We start from the raw sequence: 13512 nt of genomic DNA on the forward strand, positions 1-13512 counted from the left end.
TGTTCTTCCCTTAGTTGTAGTTTGTACAAATGTGTCAAATGTGGATCATTGACCTTCATGTTGTTGAGACTAGTGCTAACACATTTGACTTGTGCTCCACTGACCCCCTCCCCCCCTCCCTCTCTCTCTCTCTCTCTCTCACTCTCTCAGCTCTCATTCTCGCTCGCTCTCAAGGCTCTCAAGAACCAGAGGTAATACGACACCATCAACTATAGAAGGCAGCTTCAAAAACAAAGCTTTAGTTTGTTTGTTTGTTTGTATACACTCAAGTATAAAGTATATAGCGCACGCACGCACGCACGCACGCACGCACGCACGCACACACGCACACACACACACACGCACACACACACACACACACACGTGTATTCTTACACTGGAATTTACTCATGTTTTGGATTAGAAGCAATAAGAGTCAGTGTATAAATGTTAACTTGTGTAACAGTGAGAGAAAGCAATGCAAAGCAGAACGACTGCAACACTCCAGATTAAGCAATATAGTCTCAAGGTGGAAAACAGCCAGCACACAAGTAAAGTCATTAGTGACTTTAAACTTCGGCGGCTTTGGCAGACGGCTACGGCAACCGGACAAGGATCAGTGCTCGATAGATCGACCTGCTTGCCGTCGCAGCCGCCCCTAGTATGGCAGAAGCTATCTTTCCACGTTGTGCCTACAACGTCTGCTGCATAGATGCATCACCATGGGAACCAAAGAGTTCAGTAAAAGGGGTGGGACCCCGTCTCCGACGGCTGTTTGCTTAACAGTATTAGTTAAGCAAACAGCCGTAGTTTCACATATTGTGATGCAGCAGACATCCCAGTAATGCTGGTTCCAAATTAACTGACGTTTCTATCATTACATCCCAGTAATGCTGGTTCAAACTAACTGATGTTTCTACATTACATCCCAGTAATGCTGGTTCCAAATTAACTGATGTTTCTACATTACATCCCAGTAATGCTGGTTCAAACTAACTGATGTTTCTACCATTACATCCCAGTAAAGCTGGTTCAAACTAACTGATGTTTCTACATTACATCCCAGTAAAGCTGGTTCAAACTAACTGATGTTTCTACATTACATCCCAGTAAAGCTGGTTCAAACTAACTGATGTTTCTACATTACATCCCAGTAAAGCTGGTTCAAACTAACTGATGTTTCTACATTACATCCCAGTAAAGCTGGTTCAAACTAACTGATGTTTCTACATTACATCCCAGTAATGCTGGTTCAAACTAACTGATGTTTCTACATTACATCCCAGTAATGCTGGTTCAAACTGACTGATGTTTCTACCATTACATCCCAGTAATGCTGGTTCAAACTAACTGATGTTTCTACATTACATCCCAGTAATGCTGGTTCAAACTAACTGATGTTTCTACATTACATCCCAGTAATGCTGGTTCAAACTAACTGATGTTTCTACCATTACATCCCAGTAAAGCTGGTTCCAAACTAACTGATGTTTCTACATTACATCCCAGTAATGCTGGTTCCAAACTAACTGATGTTTCTACATTACATCCCAGTAAAGCTGGTTCAAACTAACTGATGTTTCTACATTACATCCCAGTAATGCTGGTTCAAACTAACTGATGTTTCTACCATTACATCCCAGTAAAGCTGGTTCCAAACTAACTGATGTTTCTACATTACATCCCAGTAAAGCTGGTTCAAACTAACTGATGTTTCTACATTACATCCCAGTAATGCTGGTTCAAACTGACTGATGTTTCTACATTACATCCCAGTAATGCTGGTTCAAAATTAACTGATGTTTCTATCATTACAGGATGCTCCCTATGCAATGACAGCAGATCCGGGCTTCTGTCTCATCATCAACAATGAGACATTCGACGATGATAAAATGTTAAAGAAGCGGTGGGGTTCAGAAAAAGATTCCTGTAAGTATTTACACACACACACACACACACACACACACACACACACACACACACACACAGACACACACAGACACACACACACACAAAGAAAATCTCCCTAGTGTGATATTTGAGAAATATTACCTGAGAGGGTGTGCTTTACTGTGATTATTGGCACGACAGTGTTGCTGCAGGAACGAGGCGGTGGTTAACTCCATTTCATTGTAATTCAGATATTCGACAGAAAATGTTATTTCTTTTAATGCCAGATTTAGCTACAGCGTCCCTGAACTTGAAAACTGCTAGCGTAGCCGCTTAGCATAGTGCTGGACCAGGCACAGCTGATGTATATACATTTTGATTAGAAGTAAGCTGGTTATCTGTGCGGTTAGGGTTGGGGTGTGTTAACATCGTGTATGCTCTCTCCTCCTTGCAGTGGAGTTGAAGCGTGTCTTCAGCTTGCTGGGTTTCAAGGTGATCAGGTACAAGGATCTGACCAAGGACCAAATGGTCCAAGTGCTGCAGTCCATCGCCGGCCGGGATCCACTTGGTGATTGCTTTGTGTGCTGCATTCTGTCTCACGGAGGTGAAGAGGGGATTTATGGAAAAGATGGAAACCTGATAACCATCAGAGAGATCAGGTCTCCGTTCAGCGGCAAAAAATGCCCTCTTCTCCTCCAGAAGCCCAAGCTGTTCTTCATTCAGGCCTGCCGTGGAGGGGACATCCAGAGACCAGTGCTGAGGACCGATGCATCCTCTGGCAAACCTACATCCCTTCCAGAATACGCAGATTTCCTGCTTGGCTTTGCCAACATCGACCAGCATGTCTCAATAAGGGATGAAACAGTCGGCTCGTGGTACATCCAGGAACTCTGCAAACAACTGGAGAAAGGCTACAACAGGTAAGATCTGATACAATGTTGTGGAAAAGATAATGTGACATAGTAGACATAAGGCGTATTTCCACTGCAGGGCCAAGCCAGAACCAGAACCAGAACTTTCCAGAACCAAGAACTTTCAAGAACCCGTGAAGTTCCAGAACCAAGTTCTGCTTTTGTTTCCATATAACCAGACCCAACCGGGAAGCTCAACTGGTCAGCCTGATTTGGCTGAGACAAAACAGCTGGTCATTTGAACAGCAGCACATTCGGGAATCTAAAATCTAAAATAACAGCTGTATGTGAGCTGGTACGCTGCCTTTGCTCTAGGGAGAAAAAAAGCGTGTCTCTCTCACGCACGCACGCACGCGCACACACACACACACACACACACACACACACACACACACACACACACACACACACACACACACACACACACACACACACACACACAATACGAAGCAGGCGTGTCCTGAACACAGCGCACGGTTCGGCTGCTGAGTGTTGACTCGAGTCACCAATGGACGGGCGAATGTAGAAATGCTTATCTCCACTGTTTTAGTTTGTTGTCGGTCTATCAACGTACATTTTCTTTATTTGTGCTTGGCACCGTGTCTGTCTGCTTGTGCACTCGACGCCCATTTCATAAAAACGATGGCGACGGAATTTGTTTGAAAATCCTTTCATTTAGAACGGATGCTTCTAGCTCCTTCTGGATATTTTCTTCTCCCGCCCAGACACAAATAAGAGCCTGTATCATCACATTCACTTGACCAATGTGTCGTGGCTGTCGTCTGGCGTCGCGTCCATAGTGTTTCTGTGTTTCTGTCTGTCGGAATAGGATTTTAAAAATGACGCTGTTGTGTTGTGAGAGATTTCTACCCGTTCTCCTCGGTGTCGTTACCTCCGCTCGACCAATCGAGAGCCGGAGCGCTGCTGGCCCCGCCCATAGGTTCCCAGAACTCAAGTTTAGTTCTACATCAGGAGCAGGACCTAAAAAAGGTTCCAGGAGGTTCCAGGAACCTTGTCTGGAACCGGGCCGTTCGCAATGGAAACAAAACCAGAACCAAAAAAATTGGTTCTGGTTCCTGAAAGTTCTGGTTCCACCTTGCAGTGGAAAAGCGCCTATATATAAGCTCCATTTCCACTGTAGGGCCAACCCAGAACTAGAACCAGAACTTTCCAGAACCAAGAACTTTCAAGAACCTGTGAAGTTCCGGGGACCAAGTTCTGCTTACGTTTCCATATAACCAGAACTAACCGGGAAGGTCCCAAAAAAAGAGCTCTGCTGGCCCCGACCATAGGTTCCCAGAAGTCAAGTTTAGTTCTACCTCAGGAGCAGGATCTTAAAAAAGGTTCCAGGAACCTCGTCTGGAACCGGGCCGTACGCAATGGAAACAAAACCAGAACCAAGAAAATAGGTTCAGGTTCCTGAAAGTTCTGGTTCCACCTTGCAGTGGAAAAGGGCTTTACTGTACATTAAATTATAGTGAGGAAAGTAGTTTCACTAGTCAGTAACTATTGGTGTTTAACACACACACACACACACACACACACACACACACACACACACACACACACACACACACACACACACTTCCAGAGGAGATGACATCCATACAATCCTCATCCGTGTCAACGCCGCCGTGGGCCAAAAGGACGGCCAGGTGGAAGTGGCATGGAGAACATATGAAGATGTCAAACAGTCTCCAGGGTTCGAGAGCTATCTGACAAAGAAGCTCATCTTCTTCCGCCGTATGTAGACATAGCGCCAGTGATGTCTGACGCGTGACCGAGCGCGTTTGTCATTTTTATTTTTACAATTTCTTTTTTTTTATTGTCATTTTAAACATTTTGTAACTTTTTGAAGGTCATTGCTCGATTGGCTGATTAGTTTTCCTGATGTGCTCCAATGTTTCTCAATTATGTGTTTACTGTAAAGGGCATTTTTGTGTACTCTGAAATTACATTATTTTTCAGTTTTTGGTAACCTAAACCTTTTTACTAGAGTACAATTATTTTTACTCTGGCCCAATGAATGGATTACCTTTATGGCATCTCAGGTTATTCACTGTTTCAATGTTAATACAAACTGGAAGAATCAGGTTGATTTAAAACAATCCATTGTTATTTTTGATCTATTGAACATAAATTTGAAAGCCACATGTCTTTATTTCTTGCCATTTCTCTAATGTCATGTGTTTCTATAGGTCGAATGAACACTGTATGCCAAACAAAATTATTAAATAGTAATACCTGCAATAATAATGATGGGGTATTTTGTCTTTGCTTAATGTTTAAAAAGTATAATTTGATGTTGGTCACTCACTGCATGTTTTTTTTTCAAATCTCTCCTGGTGATGTTCTAATGCTGTTGTTTAGATGCAATACATGATTAGTTTTAGGCTACATTTAGCCTATAAAGAGATATCCCAAGACTTGTGCTTACATTTCAGACACCTTAAGGGCATTAGCTGAGTCCAAACTTAGATCAAATTAGCAGGGAGGAAAGTAGAAAATGGAAAACGAATGAAATATCCAAAACCTTAACAAATAAGTAAAGATCATCCCTACATTAATCTATGTCCGTCTTCAGTTCAGAGCTCACAGTTCTTCGACCATTTTCCTGGGAAGAAAGAAATGTCACTCCCCATCTCTCTCCCCATTCCTGTCAGCCTGTTTCCTTAGAAGGATTGTTTAGAGATATCATAGCGCCGTGATGCATGGTGAGCTTGTAGGTCTGCTATTTTCCAGTGGCTTGTATTTCCAACCATTTTTGTTGAATGTTAAGAACTAGAAATTCGCGGCCGCTGTGCGGCCGCTCAATTCTAGACCTCACGTTGTTGTATAGACTGATTGATTGATTGAATAGTTTAGCACGGTTTGCTATAGAAGACACAGTTACAATACACAACATTGCCACACACACACAATCCCATTCCGCGACCCACCGCCACCCGTGGTTCGAGACCCAGTGCTTGGGAAACAATGCTTAAAACATCATACGCACACAGTTTTTATAGACACTGTTTGTATCTGTCGCTCTCTATCTCCGAGGCATTAACGCACACTCACTCACTCACTCACACACGCGACGCGAGCGAGTGAACTGCTTGCCTAGTGCGATGTAGTTGCCCAAACTAATATGATTTGAGCTTTAGCCTACATCTCATTAAACCTTAATATGCAAACCTACAAGTCTGAGGGACTGTTTGTTTTGTCTTGTCATGAAGGGGCGCAAGGAAGGGTCGGGTGACTTGCCTGCAATCGTGTCCAACTTTCACAACCACATCCATTGCTGCGCTCAGAATGGTGCTTAATAATATCCACGTGATTCCACGACTATTAGGAGTTCGGATCCCTGTTTTATTATCGTCAACTGGGTCCGGTTTGGTTTAGTCCTCCTCATAGCCTGGGGAGGGGGATGTGCCTGGGGGAGTGTTGGAATGTTGCTGCAGGCCCCATAGCCTGGGGGGATGGGTGAGCGAGCCAATGAAGGGCGGTCACCATGGCGACGGGGGGCGAATCGGGCTGGCTTAGGCTTCAAACATGTCCGTTGTGTGGAGTGTGGGCGTGGCTCTTAAAGGAACGTCAATTTGCGATTTCTGTGTTAACTCTATAGGCTATAGTAGGATTTTCCCCTTCAAAACGGGACTTCAGCACCCGGGGGATGCTGAGTGGGCGGGTCGTGAATAAGGCTTTTGGCCCGGCCGTCGGGGCAGGTCTGGAATCAATTCACTTTGAAGTTTACAGATCCGGTGTAGGGCGGATACGAAAATGTCCTTGTGTGCGGTATGCAAATGACCGGATACAGTAGGCGGGCTCTGGACCGGATGTGGGTACTGAACAGTGAATAGAGTCCACATTACCTCTATGGGCTATGCACACTGAGCTCTGTTCTGTTAGAAGCACTAACGTTTCCGGTTTCGGAGAGGTAACACATTCAAAATAAGACAATTGTAACTATTTATTGTATTATTATTTTAATTAATTTATGATGTATGTCTTTATTCTAGTGTAGCCTACTTCTAAGTGCCCTAACACACTTTTCAGGTTCTTTCAGATTAGGCACTTAACACATTGGCTATACACATGTTTGTTTGATTGATTGATTGAAGACTTTATTAGAAGTTTGCATAGGAAAAGGTACAGTTTCATGACGGTACAGTTCACTGGTACAAGGTCTACTAAAAGGAGATCCATGAAAAGACTAAGCTTATTTCCACTGGAAACCATTGAAGTATCTCATATAACATTGAATGACAGACAAATAGAACACAGTACTATGCAGTAGATATGTAAAGAAAAACAAAAAAGGAAAACAGTAATTCAAAACAAACAGTAAGTATATACAAAGAAGGGGCAGGGAAGGGTAAGGTTGGGCTAGGTTAGTTTTTTTTTTACCAGTTGCGAACGGCTGCTGCCTGTAAGTGTTTTTTCAGGGCAATTTTAAAGGATGCTAGTGATCCACACTCCTTTATGACCTTCGGTAAGGCTTTCCACATTTTGCTGGTATAGCAGAAAAAAGAGTTTGACCCTTTGTTGGTTTTGACTCTGGGTTGGAAGTGATCTGTGGCGCTGCCTCTGGTGTTGTAATTATGGACATCCTTAATGAACACAGCTGGTTAACAGTCATATAACCAGGGCAATCATGAAGGCTTGTTTTTTTTCCTTTCCCACTCTGTGGGTTCCGGTGCGGCACTCGGCGAGCTTGTAGATCTGCTATTTTTTTTTATGTGAAAATGTGTCTGAAAAAAAAAGTCTTTGAATATTTTTGACCAGATTCTATAAGTGTCTTCTTGAATCCTTCTATGTTTTTTTTGAAAAACATGTTTAAAAAAAAAAAAAAGAAAACAAAATAGAGGAAAAACCTATGTTTCTATGTCAGTGGTTCTCAAACATTTTCATGTCAAGGACCCCCCAAATGATATGTATTTGGCCACAGACGACCCCATCTCAAAATATTTAGTTCCAGGGACCACCACCCAGAAGCAAAATTTCAGTTGCAAATATTCGCTTTAAACAATACATTATAATCAAAGATTTGCACACATTTCCATGATTTTTTTCTTTCAAAAATAGCAGATCTACAAGCTCACAGCGCGGCACTCGGTGCCGCGCTGCGAGCTTGCAGATCTGCTATTTTTTCAACAGCTAAAGTATAAAATAACCCCAGGCTCAAGTGTCTTAACACCAATCACATGCTCAGCCCTCCACTCATTCTGCATCATAGAGTTTAGCCATTTGGCAAAGCGCGCAATATGTGGGTATTTTTCTCTCATGGTTGCTGCTCACCCTGAGCAATATGTGGGTATTTTTCTCTCATGGTTGCTGCTCAACCTGAGCAATATGTGGGTATTTTTCTCTCATGGTTGTTGCTCACTCTGAGCAATATGTGGGTATTTTTCTCTCATGGTTGCTGCTCACCCTGAGCAATATGTGGGTATTTTTCTCTCATGGTTGCTCCTCACTCTGAGCAATATGTGGGTATTTTTCTCTCATGGTTGCTGCTCACCCTGAGCAATATGTGGGTATTTTTCTCTCATGGCTGCTGCTCACCCTGAGCAATATGTGGGTATTTTTCTCTCATGGTTGCTGCTCACCCTGAGCAATATGTGGGTATTTTTCTCTCATGGTTGCTAATCACCCTGAGCAATATGTGGGTATTTTTCTCTCATGGTTGCTGCTCACCCTGAGCAATATGTGGGTATTTTTCTCTCATGGTTGTTGCTCACCCTGAGCAATATGTGGGTATTTTTCTCTCATGGTTGTTGCTCACCCTGAGCAATATGTGGGTATTTTTCTCTCATGGTTGTTGCTCACCCTGAGCAATATGTGGGTATTTTTCTCTCATGGTTGTTGCTCACCCTGAGCAATATGTGGGTATTTTTCTCTCATGGTTGCTGCTCACCCTGAGCAATATGTGGGTATTTTTCTCTCATGGTTGCTGCTCACCCTGAGCAATATGTGGGTATTTTTCTCTCATGGTTGCTCACCCTGAGCAATATGTGGGTATTTTTCTCTCATGGTTGCTGCTCACCCTGAGCAATATGTGGGTATTTTTCTCTCATGGTTGCTGCTCACCCTGAGCAATATGTGGGTATTTTTCTCTCATGGTTGCTCAACCTGAGCAATTTGTGGGTATTTTTCTCTCATGGTTGTTGCTCACCCTGAGCAATATGTGGGTATTTTTCTCTCATGGTTGCTCAACCTGAGCAATATGTGGGTATTTTTCTCTCATGGTTGTTGCTCACCCTGAGCAATATGTGGGTATTTTTCTCTCATGGTTGCTGCTCACCCTGAGCAATATGTGGGTATTTTTCTCTCATGGTTGCTGCTCACCCTGAGCAATATGTGGGTATTTTTCTCTCATGGTTGTTGCTCACCCTGAGCAATATGTGGGTATTTTTCTCTCATGGTTGCTGCTCACCCTGAGCAATATGTGGGTATTTTTCTCTCATGGTTGCTGCTCACCCTGAGCAATATGTGGGTATTTTTCTCTCATGGTTGCTGCTCACCCTGAGCAATATGTGGGTATTTTTCTCTCATGGCTGCTGCTCACCCTGAGCAATATGTGGGTATTTTTCTCTCATGGTTGTTGCTCACCCTGAGCAATATGTGGGTATTTTTCTCTCATGGTTGCTGCTCACCCTGAGCAATATTTGGGTATTTTTCTCTCATGGTTGCTGCTCACCCTGAGCAATATGTGGGTATTTTTCTCTCATGGTTGCTCACCCTGAGCAATATGTGGGTATTTTTCTCTCATGGTTGCTGCTCACCCTGAGCAATATGTGGGTATTTTTCTCTCATGGTTGCTGCTCACCCTGAGCAATATGTGGGTATTTTTCTCTCATGGTTGCTGCTCAACCTGAGCAATATGTGGGTATTTTTCTCTCATGGTTGCTGCTCACCCTGAGCAATATGTGGGTATTTTTCTCTCATGGTTGTTGCTCACTCTGAGCAATATGTGGGTATTTTTCTCTCATGGTTGCTGCTCACCCTGAGCAATATGTGGGTATTTTTCTCTCATGGTTGCTGCTCACTCTGAGCAATATGTGGGTATTTTTCTCTCATGGTTGCTCACCCTGAGCAATATGTGGGTATTTTTCTCTCATGGTTGCTGCTCACCCTGAGCAATATGTGGGTATTTTTCTCTCATGGCTGCTGCTCACCCTGAGCAATATGTGGGTATTTTTCTCTCATGGTTGCTCACCCTGAGCAATATGTGGGTATTTTTCTCTCATGGTTGCTCACCCTGAGCAATATGTGGGTATTTTTCTCTCATGGTTGCTGCTCACCCTGAGCAATATGTGGGTATTTTTCTCTCATGGTTGCTGCTCACCCTGAGCAATATGTGGGTATTTTTCTCTCATGGCTGCTGCTCACCCTGAGCAATATGTGGGTATTTTTCTCTCATGGTTGCTCACCCTGAGAAATATGTGGGTATTTTTCTCTCATGGTTGCTGCTCACCCTGAGCAATATGTGGGTATTTTTCTCTCATGGTTGCTGCTCACCCTGAGCAATATGTGGGTATTTTTCTCTCATGGTTGTTGCTCACCCTGAGCAATATGTGGGTATTTTTCTCTCATGGTTGCTGCTCACCCTGAGCAATATGTGGGTATTTTTCTCTCATGGTTGCTGCTCAACCTGAGCAATATGTGGGTATTTTTCTCTCATGGTTGCTGCTCAACCTGAGCAATATGTGGGTATTTTTCTCTCATGGTTGCTGCTCACCCTGAGCAATATGTGGGTATTTTTCTCTCATGGTTGCTGCTCACCCTGAGCAATATGTGGGTATTTTCTCTCATGGTTGCTGCTCAACCTGAGCAATATGTGGGTATTTTTCTCTCATGGTTGCTGCTCAACCTGAGCAATATGTGGGTATTTTTCTCTCATGGTTGCTGCTCACCCTGAGCAATATGTGGGTATTTTTCTCTCATGGTTGCTGCTCACCCTGAGCAATATGTGGGTATTTTTCTCTCATGGTTGCTGCTCAAACTGAGCAATATGTGGGTATTTTTCTCTCATGGTTGCTGCTCACCCTGAGCAATATGTGGGTATTTTTCTCTCATGGTTGTTGCTCACCCTGAGCAATATGTGGGTATTTTTCTCTCATGGTTGTTGCTCACCCTGAGCAATATGTGGGTATTTTTCTCTCATGGTTGTTGCTCACCCTGAGCAATATGTGGGTATTTTTCTCTCATGGTTGTTGCTCACCCTGAGCAATATGTGGGTATTTTTCTCTCATGGTTGTTGCTCACCCTGAGCAATATGTGGGTATTTTTCTCTCATGGTTGTTGCTCACCCTGAGCAATATGTGGGTATTTTTCTCTCATGGTTGTTGCTCACCCTGAGCAATATGTGGGTATTTTTCTCTCATGGTTGTTGCTCACCCTGAGCAATATGTGGGTATTTTTCTCTCATGGTTGTTGCTCACCCTGAGCAATATGTGGGTATTTTTCTCTCATGGTTGTTGCTCACCCTGAGCAATATGTGGGTATTTTTCTCTCATGGTTGTTGCTCACCCTGAGCAATATGTGGGTATTTTTCTCTCATGGTTGTTGCTCACCCTGAGCAATATGTGGGTATTTTTCTCTCATGGTTGTTGCTCACCCTGAGCAATATGTGGGTATTTTTCTCTCATGGTTGCTGCTCACCCTGAGCAATATGTGGGTATTTTTCTCTCATGGTTGTTGCTCACCCTGAGCAATATGTGGGTATTTTTCTCTCATGGTTGTTGCTCACCCTGAGCAATATGTGGGTATTTTTCTCTCATGGTTGTTGCTCACCCTGAGCAATATGTGGGTATTTTTCTCTCATGGTTGTTGCTCACCCTGAGCAATATGTGGGTATTTTTCTCTCATGGTTGTTGCTCACCCTGAGCAATATGTGGGTATTTTTCTCTCATGGTTGTTGCTCACCCTGAGCAATATGTGGGTATTTTTCTCTCATGGTTGTTGCTCACCCTGAGCAATATGTGGGTATTTTTCTCTCATGGTTGCTGCTCACCCTGAGCAATATGTGGGTATTTTTCTCTCATGGTTGTTGCTCACCCTGAGCAATATGTGGGTATTTTTCTCTCATGGTTGTTGCTCACCCTGAGCAATATGTGGGTATTTTTCTCTCATGGTTGTTGCTCACCCTGAGCAATATGTGGGTATTTTTCTCTCATGGTTGCTGCTCACCCTGAGCAATATGTGGGTATTTTTCTCTCATGGTTGTTGCTCACCCTGAGCAATATGTGGGTATTTTTCTCTCATGGTTGTTGCTCACCCTGAGCAATATGTGGGTATTTTTCTCTCATGGTTGTTGCTCACCCTGAGCAATATGTGGGTATTTTTCTCTCATGGTTGTTGCTCACCCTGAGCAATATGTGGGTATTTTTCTCTCATGGTTGCTGCTCACCCTGAGCAATATGTGGGTATTTTTCTCTCATGGTTGTTGCTCACCCTGAGCAATATGTGGGTATTTTTCTCTCATGGTTGTTGCTCACCCTGAGCAATATGTGGGTATTTTTCTCTCATGGTTGTTGCTCACCCTGAGCAATATGTGGGTATTTTTCTCTCATGGTTGTTGCTCACCCTGAGCAATATGTGGGTATTTTTCTCTCATGGTTGTTGCTCACCCTGAGCAATATGTGGGTATTTTTCTCTCATGGTTGTTGCTCACCCTGAGCAATATGTGGGTATTTTTCTCTCATGGTTGTTGCTCACCCTGAGCAATATGTGGGTATTTTTCTCTCATGGTTGCTGCTCACCCTGAGCAATATGTGGGTATTTTTCTCTCATGGTTGTTGCTCACCCTGAGCAATATGTGGGTATTTTTCTCTCATGGTTGTTGCTCACCCTGAGCAATATGTGGGTATTTTTCTCTCATGGTTGTTGCTCACCCTGAGCAATATGTGGGTATTTTTCTCTCATGGTTGTTGCTCACCCTGAGCAATATGTGGGTATTTTTCTCTCATGGTTGTTGCTCACCCTGAGCAATATGTGGGTATTTTTCTCTCATGGTTGTTGCTCACCCTGAGCAATATGTGGGTATTTTTCTCTCATGGTTGCTGCTCACCCTGAGCAATATGTGGGTATTTTTCTCTCATGGTTGTTGCTCACCCTGAGCAATATGTGGGTATTTTTCTCTCATGGTTGTTGCTCACCCTGAGCAATATGTGGGTATTTTTCTCTCATGGTTGTTGCTCACCCTGAGCAATATGTGGGTATTTTTCTCTCATGGTTGCTGCTCACCCTGAGCAATATGTGGGTATTTTTCTCTCATGGTTGTTGCTCACCCTGAGCAATATGTGGGTATTTTTCTCTCATGGTTGTTGCTCACCCTGAGCAATATGTGGGTATTTTTCTCTCATGGTTGCTGCTCACCCTGAGCAATATGTGGGTATTTTTCTCTCATGGTTGTTGCTCACCCTGAGCAATATGTGGGTATTTTTCTCTCATGGTTGTTGCTCACCCTGAGCAATATGTGGGTATTTTTCTCTCATGGTTGTTGCTCACCCTGAGCAATATGTGGGTATTTTTCTCTCATGGTTGTTGCTCACCCTGAGCAATATGTGGGTATTTTTCTCTCATGGTTGTTGCTCACCCTGAGCAATATGTGGGTATTTTTCTCTCATGGTTGCTGCTCACCCTGAGCAATATGTGGGTATTTTTCTCTCATGGTTGTTGCTCACCCTGAGCAATATGTGGGTATTTTTCTCTCATGGTTGTTGCTCACCCTGAGCAATATGTGGGT

This window comes from Nannobrachium achirus, assembly GCF_963921795.1.
Source record: "Nannobrachium achirus genome assembly, chromosome: 10".
Classification (NCBI taxonomy): domain Eukaryota; kingdom Metazoa; phylum Chordata; class Actinopteri; order Myctophiformes; family Myctophidae; genus Nannobrachium; species Nannobrachium achirus.